The sequence below is a fragment of the Nycticebus coucang genome, chromosome 22 (assembly GCF_027406575.1).
Source record: "Nycticebus coucang isolate mNycCou1 chromosome 22, mNycCou1.pri, whole genome shotgun sequence".
NCBI classification, from domain to species: domain Eukaryota; kingdom Metazoa; phylum Chordata; class Mammalia; order Primates; family Lorisidae; genus Nycticebus; species Nycticebus coucang.
Window position 1 is genome coordinate 33,216,929 of NC_069801.1, and position 12,333 is coordinate 33,229,261.

Below are 12,333 nucleotides of genomic sequence, written 5' to 3' on the forward strand. Positions count from 1 at the left end.
GGGAGGCCCCGCTGGGAATCTGGGGGTCCCCGTCTGTCCTGGTTTGCTGTGGGCGCCGGTGGCCAGTGAAGGCGCCGCTCCGATGCCCCAGCTTCTGCAAGGGTCAGCCTGCGCGCATTCCTGCCTCCTGGAGTTCTGAGGGCGTCAAATACATCAGGCTTGTCCAGGTTGGTGGGGTGGCTGTGGCCTGAATTCCCCAGCTGCTCCTCCGACAAGGGCCCAGAGGGGTGGGGCACTCACACCTGTGAGAGAGGTGGTGGTCACCCCCAATGGGATGAGTGACATTGTGCTGCAGGACCTGAGAAGCTAGGGCCCTGGCCAAGGTCTCTGAGGGTTGACTTGGTGATGGAAATCAGTTCCCAGTTCACTAGAGGTGGAGCTATTCTAGGAGCCCGAGAGGCCAGGAAAGGGCTCCTTCCGGAAGCTATGGCAGGGCTTCAAAGAGGAGGGGAGAGGAAAGGAAGACACGCTCCATTCTCTCTTTCTGGAGCTCCCGGGTTCTGACAGCAGACCACACTGTTCACTCAATGAGTGCTCTGGCTGCCCTGCCCCTGGGGATGGAAATTCTTTGAAAATCCTCCAAGATTCACCTGCCATCCTCATGGGCCAATCCCTCAGGGAAGCTGCCAAGGCTCAGAAGGAGGCTGAATGAGAGCATCCTGGAGGTGGACTTCTTGGGCAGAGGGAGGAGATGGTGAAGGAAGTCTTCAGAGAAATCTTTTCCCTTTAACCAGCTCTGAGGGAAGCTACCCATTCAAGGAGGTTGGTGATCTAAGAACTTTCATCCCCATGGCAAGAACTGCTTGGAGACACTTAATTACTAGATGGGAAAGAACATTCCTGTGCTCCCTTCCATAACGTCCACAGACACAACCACTTGGCTAAGTACACGCACACACATACACACACAGACTTACAGATACACCCTGATAGGATACACACAACTGTCACAAGTAGTCAGTACCAGGAAGCCCCGAGGGTCACCCCAGCCACACCTACTTTCTCTCCTATTCCAGATGCCCTCAGCACTCACATAACTTTCGTGGGCACACGCCAGTGCAGTGGACACATCAACCAACACAAAAGTCGCACAATCTGTGCACCCTGCATTCCCTGGAAAGGCAGGCATCTTCCTTGATGAATCCTGTGGATTCTAGGATGGTGGCAGCCCTCCTGCCGCCTACTCACTAGATGCTAGTAGTACCTGCTCCAGTCATGACCATCAAAAATATCTCTGGGTTAGGTGCAGGGGCTCACACCTATAATCTTAGCACTTTGGAGGCTGAGGTGAAAGAATTGCTTGAGGCCTGGAGTTCAAGACCAGGCTGAGCACCACAGTGAGACTCCATCTCTACAAAAAGTTAAAAAAAAATAGCTGGATGAGTTGGCATGTACCCGTAGTCCCAGCTACTCAGAAGGCTGAGGCAGGAGCATCACTTGAGCTCAGGAGTTTGAGGTTGCTGTGAGCTATGATGACACCACTGTACTCTAGCTTGGGCAACAGAGTAAGATGCTGTCTCAAAACAAAAATGAAAACTAAAAACTCCAAGTAATACCAAATGATGTCCTTTGGGAGAGAAATCACCCTCCATTGAGAACCACTGGTTTGGAGAAACTCTAAGATTTAAAGGTTGGGTAGAAGAGAAAGTGCTGCCAGAGAAGCCTGAAAAAGAACAGCCAGTAAGTTGGGGGTGGGTGAAAGAGAGCCAGGAAGGGGTGTGGCAGGCCAAAGGAGTTTTCCAAGACTTGGTCATGATCCTTTAAAATGCCAGTCAGATTACCATGTCACTTCCTGCTCAAAACCATCCATTTGGAATAAAATACCAGGTGACTGGTATTATAAATAGGTGACTATACAATTTAGTATCTAAACCCAGCACCTTTGAGAGTGAAAGGAGGCAATGCTAAAAGTTATGCTGGGACAGTCCAGGGCACATGTATGCTCTGGCCCCTGCCCTCTTCATCCCTGACCACTTTCTGTCTTACTCAGCTACTATACTTCCTGTTTCAGAGCTTTGCATTTGCTATTCTTTCTGCCTGGCATCTCTTCTCCCAGATCATCTCAAATTCTCTCTCTCCATTCTGGTCTTTACTCAAATGTCATAACCTCAGAGAGGATACTCCTGACCACTTCTCTGGAATAGTCATCAATTTCCCAGTCACTGTGTGTCTCCACCTCTCTTTATCTTAGTTCACAGCATTTACTAATATCATTAACATTATATTATATGTACTGCTGTATGTTCACTGTCCATGTTCCCATGAGAAAAAGAAGGTACACTCATTGAAGGCAGGGATTTGTCTCTTCTGTTCCCTCCAGAGCCTAGACCAGTGCCTGGCATGTTAAAGGTGGCAGAAAAGATTAATAGGAGAAGCCTGACTGTAACAGGAAAATAAACTAGAACAGTGGCTGGAGGAAAATGTGGAGCCCAGGGTTCATTTGCTTTTGCTTGGTTTTAAGATGGGAGAGAGTCGGGCATGGATCAAGTAGCAGGAAATGCTCGCTCCATAGGACCTTTATGGATAGGCTTCCACCTGGACTGTGAAGTTCTTGGAGGTAAGAGTCATTTTTATTGTTCATTATTATGTATTTTAGTGCCTAGCACATAGAAGGCATTCTAAAATATTTGTAAAATAAATAATAAACAAAAACATGATTGGGCCCTGAAGCACAGGGGTTACGGTGCCAGCCACATACACCAAAGCTGGCAGCTTCAAACCCATCCCTGGCCAGCTAAACAACAATGACAGCTGCAACGGAAAACAGCCGGGTGTTGTGGCGGGCGCCTGTAGTCTCAGCTGCTTGGGAGGCCAAGGCGAGAGAATCGCTTGAGCCCAGGAGTTGGAGGTTGCTGTGAGCTGTGACGCCACGGCACTCAACCAAGGGTGACATAGTGAGACTCTGTCTCTAATAATAATAATAGTAATAATGATGAAAACAGATTTTTATTGTATTTCACAGTTGCTAGGCATTGGACTAAGTATTTTGCTGTATATTGACTCATTTAAACCTCATAACAACTCTATAAGAGAAGTTATTATTATTATCTTATTTTACTGAGATACAGGAAAGTCAAGTAACTTACCCAACATTGCACAGCTAGTAAGTGGTAGAAATGAATTCTAACCAGGGAGGCTGGCACCAGAATCCATACTGGTAACCACTGCATCATGCATTAGGTGGCCAGGCAGCAAGAACTGGATTAAGGGGGAAGAAGAAGAGGCAACAGATCTGAGTGATGTTGAGTTCCTGTCTGGGTGACTGAATGGGTAAAGGTGACAGGCACCAATGGAAAACACTGGGGAAGGTAAGGAGTTCGTATGGCCATGCTGTTTGTGAGACCCAGGGGACACCCTGGAGGAGAACCCAAAGGTAGGTCTGGGCTAGAGTAAAGATCTGGGGGCTGGTAGCTGAAGACATGGGGCACATGAGATGTCTGTCCCAAGGATTTAGAGCAGGGCAAGTAGGGGGGAAAACCTAGGCTAGGGCCCTGGGAAACAACAGCCAAAGAATCTCTGGGAAGGAGGAGGAGGGTCAGTCAAGAATGGAGCACCAGGGGTCAATGTAAGGAGAGCCAAGAAAAGGGCTTGTTACCAGTCCAGGGGCTCTAAGAGGAAGCCATGCCACCAGGTCACAGAGGCCTTAGCATGAATGGAGGAGGCAGAGGCAAGGGCAGGACTTGATGGGCCTGGAAGTGTCTGGCGGAAGGATGCAGAGGCACATTTGGAAAAGGGCAGGCCAATGAGAGAGGGCACTCCAGGCAACTCAGGCCAGCTGGGCCTCAGGAGGAATTTGCTGGCTGCTGAAGAAGGGGTCGGAAGTAGGCAGAGGCATGAGCCCTGGGAGGACCCAGCCCTAATCCAAAGGGAGGAAGGCAAAGAGAGGACCTCTCTCTTCTGCTCTTCCCCGTCCCCCTGTCCTGAAGCCGCAGGAGATTTTCACGGGCAGGTTTCAGCTCCAGGGAGACCTACTCCATCTCTGCCCCCAGCACCAGGCCAGCCCCTGTCTTCTCTAGTGTTTAGATTACTGAACCCACACGGCCTGGGCTCCAAATACTTTGCTTGCATGGGGACCACATACTGGAACAGGACTCTAGAGACCCTGGCTGGGCCAGGCACTGGCTACTGGTGGAGGCTCTCAGAGGATGATTGACACAGAGAAGCTCAGGCCAGCGGTTAGTAGTTATTAATTCCACAATAATTTCTGTCTGTCTCCTGGACTGGACTATAGGCCCCACAAAAGCAGGAACTATGTGGGTTTGTTAATTGTTATCTCCCCTATGCCTACAGTGTCTGGCGCAAGGTGGGTGTTGGGTTGATGCTGCTGAGTGTCTAGGGATGGGGGAGGGGCTCCTGAAGGCCTCCACCTTGTCTGGGAAGAAGGTAGTGGTTGGCCCCTGGAAAAATGACAGTCACAACAGGGACTTTCCTGGCCCAGGGCCTGGGGAGAGACTGGGGGAGGAGGGACCCGGAGCAGCTTTTCTCTGCAGCACCTTGCCCTCCCTTTGCATCTTGGGACACTGAGACCCAGAGAGGGGCAGAAACATCCCCAGGGCCACACAGTAACAGAAGGTAAGCCAGGGCAAGAATGGCCTTTTCATGCCTTGGTTTTCTCATCTGTAAAATGGGATGATAACAAAGCTACTCACTTCATAGATGAAGAGGTAAGGTGCATACAACCGTGCCTGGTGTTTAGAGTGAGTGCTCTAATGTTAGCATTTGGGCTCAGCTTCTGTTTCCATCCATCCTCTCCCTAGATGATTCATCTACTTCCGTGGCTTTAATGATACAAGCCAGTGATTCCCAGATTTATGTCTCTAATGAAAACCTGAGGGTCAGACTACTACCCCACCTTTCTCCTTATGCTCACGTTGGTCCAGCTATGTGCTAAGACCTAGCCAGGGTGTGCTGGACCTGCCCTGGGCCTCCCCAGGCTGTCTGCACCATGCCCAGATGTCAGGCATCCCCATCACCACTTCCCTTCTCCGTGTTACATCCTGAGAACAGTCTGAGCCTCCTTGCCCTGCCCCTCCCCCGCTCATCCCAGGCCCTTCCTGTCCTCCCCTTGCCCTTCTCCCCTGCTCCTCTGGGACCCATCAATACTCACTTCCCACCTCCACAGCTGCCACCACAGCTGGTCACTGACGGAATGTGCAGCTGCTGGGAGCCACATGTGCAGAACAGGCGGTGCACAGGCTACCCCTGGGGCCAGCGGGGGTGGGAGGTGGGGCCATCTGTCTGTGTCTGTCTGTCCATCTACAATACACACTCCCTAGCTCTTTCTCTAAGTAAGATGGTGGACAGTATGGGTTTGGTTCTGCTTTGACATCCCTGGGCCGCAGGATTCACGAGGGTCATGCTCTACCTCTCAGGGCCCCTGAGGGCAGACGGCTGGGCCGGCCCAGCCCTCTTGAAGTGTGTCCACTCCCACTCCTGTGTCCAGGCGGCACAAGTCCTGAGGGGCACTCAGGGTTGGAATGGTGGGCTGAGTATTCAGAGCCTCCCCAGCTTTCCCAGGCTCTTGGAGAGTGGCCCACCATGGAGGAAGCCAGAGGCTTCGGACACATTCCAGAGCCCCCTTGGCAGCACCCAGAGGCTCCAGAGGAGTCTCAGCCTGGGGCAGAGCCAGCAGCATCTGTCCTGGTTCCCACACTCTGGCCTCTCTGGAATCTCACAGATTTCTCTTCCATGTGTGTGTGATGTCAGCAGAACAAGGACACTGGGGGAAGTGGGAGGGGAGGGACTGAGCTCCCTGAAGTCGGATGGCCAGGGGGTGGGGGTGGGGATTAGGGAAGGTCCCGTCCCTGGCATTGCTCACACAGTAAGAAGAGGATGGTTTGGCCTCTGGCTCCCAGGCCTGACTGAGTGCCGGCACTGCCCAACGCATTCTCATCAGAGCTCCTTTCCATCTTGGGTCTCAGTTTCCTCATCTGTAAAATGGGAATAAGACTAGCATCTGCCACTTAGTGTAGTAGTAAAGCCTGTAGAACCCATATCCCTTTTTGGAGATCACTGTTGGTCTGAGCACGGCTTACTTTCCCACTTCTCTCTTGACCCCCTACTCCAGTCCTGCTATTTTGCATGTTTTATGGAACATATAACACAGGTTTACACGTCTGGGTCTTTGTATTCTTTTTCTTTGTAAGCCTTTCCCTTTCTCTATCTGGAAAATCATACTCATCCTACAAAGCCCAGCCCAAAAATACCTCTCTAGGAAGCCCTCTCTGCCTCCCTGTGGCTGGTCCTACCTCCTTGATCCCCTGTGGTTCCCTGTGAGCTCCTCTTTATACTGCCACCATCCACTTACCTCCCTGACTGTGGCTCCCTCAGGAAGCTGCGGCTGAATGGGAACCACTCTTCCTGGGGCAGATGGGCACTCTCAGGATCCCAAACACAGCTCCCACAACTTGAGGGTGTTGGAGCACACTTAGGATATGATTCTAAGGCTGATTCCCACCCTGCTGCCAGCTAGTGCTTACCCCCTATAGCACATGGTCTAGTCAGAACAGGCAGAGCTTGGATCTCACCAGCTGTCAAGGCATCTGAAACCCAGAAAGCAGCCGTTGTTCCCCTTCCCCCACCCAGGCCTGCAAAGCCAAAGGCCTGCTGTACAGATTGAGTAAACTGCAGCCCAGAGATGGGAAGTCAGCAGCAGAGCCTGAATTAGAACTCAGAGCTCCTGTTCCCAGTCCTAGGCTCATTTATTATTTTTTTGAGACAGTCTCACTCTGTTGCCCTGGATAGAGTGCCAATGGCATCATAGCTCACAGCAACCTCAAACTCTTGAACTTGAGCAATCCTCTTGCCTCAGCCTCCTGAGTAGCTGGAACTACAGGTGCCAGCCACTACATTTGGCTAGTTTTTCTATTTTTAGTAGAGATGGGTCTTTCTTTTGCTGAGGCTGGTCTTGAACTTCTAAGCTCAAGCAATCCACCAGCCTCAGCCTCCCAGAGTGCTGGGGTTACAGGCATGAGCTAATGTGCCCAGCCAGCCCTAGCTTTTTTCCTCACCCACTCAAACTCCCTCTGTGATGAAGGATATGGAGGCTGGGATATGATAGTGGGGCGAGGCAGAGCATGGGCAGGCTTTGAGCCCATGGTTCGGGAAGCAGCTCTCCCTTACCTCTAGCTGTAGCTGAAATTGGATTCTGCCACATCCCTGGTGTTGATAGGGATCTTACATTTCTATGTTTGTATTTCACTTCTTTTTTATTTTTATTTTTTTATTAAATCATAGCTGTGTACATTAATGCAATTATGGGGTACAATGTGTTGGTTTTGTATACAATTTGAAATACTTTCATGAAACTGGTTAACATAGCCTTCACTGCATTTTCTTAGTTATTATGTTAAGACCTTTATATTCTACACTTAGTAGTTTTAACAAGTACCCTTGTAAAATGGACCATAGGTATGGTCCCACCAATTACCCTCCCTCTACCCAGCCTCCCCACTCCCTTCCCCTCCCCCTCCTTTTTCCCCTTCATCTTGAGCTGTAGTTGGGTTATAGCATTCATATGGAAGTATGGGTGTTTATAAATTGGTTTCATAGTACGGCTGCGTATTGGATACTTTTTCTTCCATTCTTGAGATACTTTGCTAAGAAGAATATGTTCCAGCTCCATCCATGTAAACATAAAAAGGGTAAAGTCTCCATCTTTTTTTAAGGCTGCATAATATTCTATGGTGTACATATACCACAATTTATTAATCCATTCATGGGTTGATGGGCACTTGGGCTTCTTCCATGACTTAGCAATTATGAATTGGGCTGCAATAAACATTCTGGTACAAATATCTTTGTTATAAAGTGATTTTTGGTCTTCTGGATACATACCTAGTAGAGGAATGCAGGATCGAATGGCAGGTCTATTTTTAGATCCCTAAATGATTTCCAAAAGGAATGTATTAGTTTGCATTCCCACCAGCAGTGCAGAAGTGTTCCCTTTTCTCCACATCCACGCCAACATCTATGGTTTTGGGATTTTGTGATGTGGGCTAATCTTACTGGAGTTAGATGATATCTCAAAGTGGTTTTGATTTGCATTTATCTGATGATTAAGGATGATGAGCATTTTTTCATGTGTCTGTAGGCCATGCATCTGTCTTCTTCAGAGAAGTTTCTCTTCAAGTCCCTTGCCCACACTGAGATGGGATTACCTTTTCTCTTCTGGCTAATACGTTTGAGTTCTCTGTGTATTCTTTGTCAGAGACATAACCTGCAAATTCTTCTCCCATTCTGAGGGCTGTCTGCTTGCTTTATGTACTGTGTTCTTGGCTGTGCAGAAGCTTTTTAGTTTGATCAGATCCCAGTAAGGTATTTTTGGTATTCCTTCAATTGCCCAGGGGGTCCTCCTCATAAAATATTCTCCCAGGCCAATTTCTTCAAGCGTTTTCCCTGCACTTTCTTCCAGTATTTTTATAGTTTCATGCCTTCAGTTTAACTCTTTTATCCAGTGAGAGTCTATCTTTGTTAATGTTGAAAGGTGTGGGTCCAGTTTTAGTCTTCTACAGGTCGCCAGCCAGTTCACCCAGCACCATTTGTTAAATAGGGAGTCTTTTCCCCACTGAATGTTTTTGATTGGCTTATCGAAGATCAAATGATGGTAAGTAGCTGGATTCATCTCTTGGTTCTCTATTCTGTTCCATACATCTACTTCTCTGTCTTTGTACCAGTACCATGCTGTTCACTATTGATTTATAGTATAGTCTGAGGTCTGGTAGCGTGATTCCTCCTGACTTGTTTTTATTTCTGAGTAATGTCTTGGCTATTCGAGATTTTTTTTTGATTCCATATAAAAAGAAGTATTATTTTTTTGAGGTCTTTAAAGTATGACAGTGGTGCTTTAATAGAGATTACATTAACATTGTATATTGCTTTGGGTAGTATGGACATTTTAATGATGTTGATTCTTCCCAGCCATGAGCATGGTATGTTTTTCCATTTGTTAACATCTTTAGCTATTTCTTTTCTTAGAACTCTTTATCTCTATAGATCAATAAATCAAAAAGTTGGTCTTTAAAGATAAAGAACTCTTTATCTTTATAGAGATCTTTCATGTCCTTTGTTAGGTAAACTCCCAAATATTTCATCTTCTCTGGCACTACTGTAAAAGAAATAGAGTCCTGGACTGTTTTTTTCAGCTTGACTATTATTGGTATATATAAAGGCTACAGATTTGTAAGTACTGATTTTGTAACCTGAGATGCTGCTGTATTCCTTGGTCACTTCTAAGAGTTTTGTTGTTGAATCCCTCACATTTTCTAGACATATAATCATATCATCCGCGAGGAGTGAAAGTTTGATCTCCTCTGACCCTATATGGATACCCTTGATCACCTTTTCTTGCTTAATTGAGATGGCTTAGACTTCCATTACAATGTTAAAAAACAGTGGAGACAATGGGCAACCTTGCCTGGTTCCTGATCGGAGTGGAAATGATTTCAATTTAACTCCATTCAATACAATATTGGGCTGTGGGTTTGCTGTAGATGGCCTTTGTCAGTTTAAGAAATGTCCCTTCTATACCAATTTTCTTAAGTGTTCCGATCATGAAGGGATGCTGGATATTATCAGAAGCTTTTTCTGCATCAATTGAGAGAATCATATGATCTTTGTTTTTTAATTTGTTTATGTGATGAATTATATTTATACATTTACATATATTGAACTAGCCTTGAGACCCTGGGATAAAAATTATACCATGACTCACTTGGTCATGGTATAATTTGTTTGATGTGTTGCTGGATTCTGTTTGTTAGGATCTTGTTGAATATTTTTGCATCAATATTCATTAGTGATATTGGTCTATAATTTTCTTTTCTTGTTGGATCTTTTCCTGATTTGGGGATCAAGGTGATGTTTGCTTCATAGAATGTGTTGGGTAATATTCCTTCTTTTTCTATATTTTGGAAACGGTTAAGTAATATAGGTACTAGTTCCTCTTTAAAGATTTGGTAGAATTCTGATGTGAACCCATCTGGTCCCAGACTTTTCTGTTTGGGGAGATTTTGTATAGTTGATGTTATTTCAGAACTTGATGTAGGCCTGTTCAACATTTCCAATTCATTCTGGCTAAGTCTAGGAAGGTGGTATGCTTCCAAGTATTGGTCTATTTCCTTCAGATTTTTATATTTCTGAGAATAGAGTTTCTTGCAACATTCCTTAAGGATTTTTTGAATTTCTGAGGAGTCTGTTGTTATTTCGTCTTTGTCATTTCTGATTAATAAAATTAGAGATTTTATTCTTTTATTCCTGGTTAGGTTAGCTAAAGGTTTATCTATTTTATTGACCTTTTCAAAAAAACAACTTTTGGATTTATTGATCTGTTGTATAATCCTTTTGTTTTCAATTTTATTTAATTCTGCTCTAATTTTGGTTATTTCTTTTCTTCTGCTGGGTTTGGGATTGGAATGTTCTTCCTTTTCCAGTTGCTTTAGATGTCCCATTAAGTTGTTAACTTCCTCTCTTTCCGTTCTCTTGAGGAAGGCTTGGCAATGCTATAAATTTCCCTCTTAGGACTGCCTTTGTGGTATCCCAGAGGTTCTGGGAATTCGTGTCTTCATTATCATTTTGTTCCAAAAATTTGGTAATTTCCTTCTTAATCTCATCTATCTCAGCTATCATTTAGCATAAGGTTATTTAGTTGTATTTCACTTCTTTTTTTTTTTTTTGGTAGAGACAGAGTCTCACTTTATCACCCTTGGTACAGTGCCATGGTGTCACGGCTCACAGCAACCTCCAGCTCTTGAGCTTAGGCGATTTTCTTGCCTCAGCTTCCCAAGTAGCTGGGACTACAGGCACCTGCCACAATACCCGGCTATTTTTGTGTTGCAGTTCAGCTGGGGCCAGGTTTGAACCTGCCCTCCTCGGTATATGGGGCTGGCGCCCTACTCACTGAGCCACAGGCACTGCCCTGTATTTCACTTCTTAATGATGGAGACTAAGACCATCAGGCATAGCTCTGAGCTATCCTGAGCGGTGGAAGGGTGCAGGTCCCAAGGCTCAGAAAGGGTGTGTCAGTTCAGGTCTTCTAAGAGACAGCTTGTCTGATTAGAGATGCAGGAGGCTTACCGCAGAAACTGCTTGTAAGGATAAAGGGAGGGAACAGGAGGAAGCAGAAAGAGACTTTGACCGTGATGCAGGTCTGACACCTGTGAAGGAGAGAAGGAAGGAAGGAGGCTTGGGCAGGAAGAGCCTCGGACTGAAAGCAGCTCTGAGAAAGTCTTGTTCAGGCCCAGAGTAAAGATTATTTCTCAGTAGGGCCCCGAGTAGGGCAGAAATAGCCTGGCACTGGTATCCCCACCATGGCTCATCACTGCCACGAGCACCCAGGGAAAGCCGCAAAGCTGCAGCAGATGCAGAGGTGCTGCAGCTGCAGGCTATTGGGTAATGACATTCTTTCCAGCAGTACTCATGAAGGGAGAGTAATGCACCCTCCTGGCAGCCGCAGCAGGTCTGTGCTTTACAAGATCACCCAGCAAACAGGTGACAAGTTTATACCCTTGGGCTGTGGCTGTACTATTCTCACTTTGGACCCCCCAATCATCTCCACTTCCTGGCATTTACCCCCTTATATCGTCCCCTCCCATGATGTATCAGGATTGGTCTTTATGACCCATAGAATATGGTAGAGGTGATTACATGTCACTTCAGAGGCTAGGTCATAAACGATAGTGTGACTTTTGCTTTGTCCTCTGCTGGATTACTCACTCTGGGGGAAGCCAATGGCTGTTTCCTGAGGACACTCAGGCAACCCTGTGGCAAGGAGCTGAGGCCACCTGCCAACTTGCATGTGAGTGTGCCGTCCTGGAAGTGTATCCTCTAGCCTGAGTCAAACCTTTGCATGACTGCATCCCCAATGATAGCTTGACTACAGCCTCATGAGATGCACTAGGCCAGAACCACCCAGGGAAGCTACTCCCAGATTCCTGCAGAGAAACCCAAAAACCCTGGGGTGTGGGCAGGATTACATGAGAGCTGGAGCTGGAATCTATGTTACTCCCTCCTTCTTCATCTCATATCTTTTCTCATCTTATCCTCTCCCTCCCACTCCATCCTAACCCTTGGTATTTCCAGATGGGAACAATGAGTCCACGTCAGGAGCCCTGCTAGGGAAAGTTTGCCTTTTGAAGGGCTTGGGCTGCCTTCCATCTACGTGGAATCTCCCCTTGGGGTGATTTTCCTGGTGGGGGAGAGAGTCTCCAGAAAAACCCCTATGCTACTGGATGAACTTGTTCCGGGCCTGCTCACTGCCTTCACCCCTAGAATTTCATGACGGGCTATAAGCCAGTTTGTGAATACAATTGTGGGTGGGAAAAAAACAAGATGATA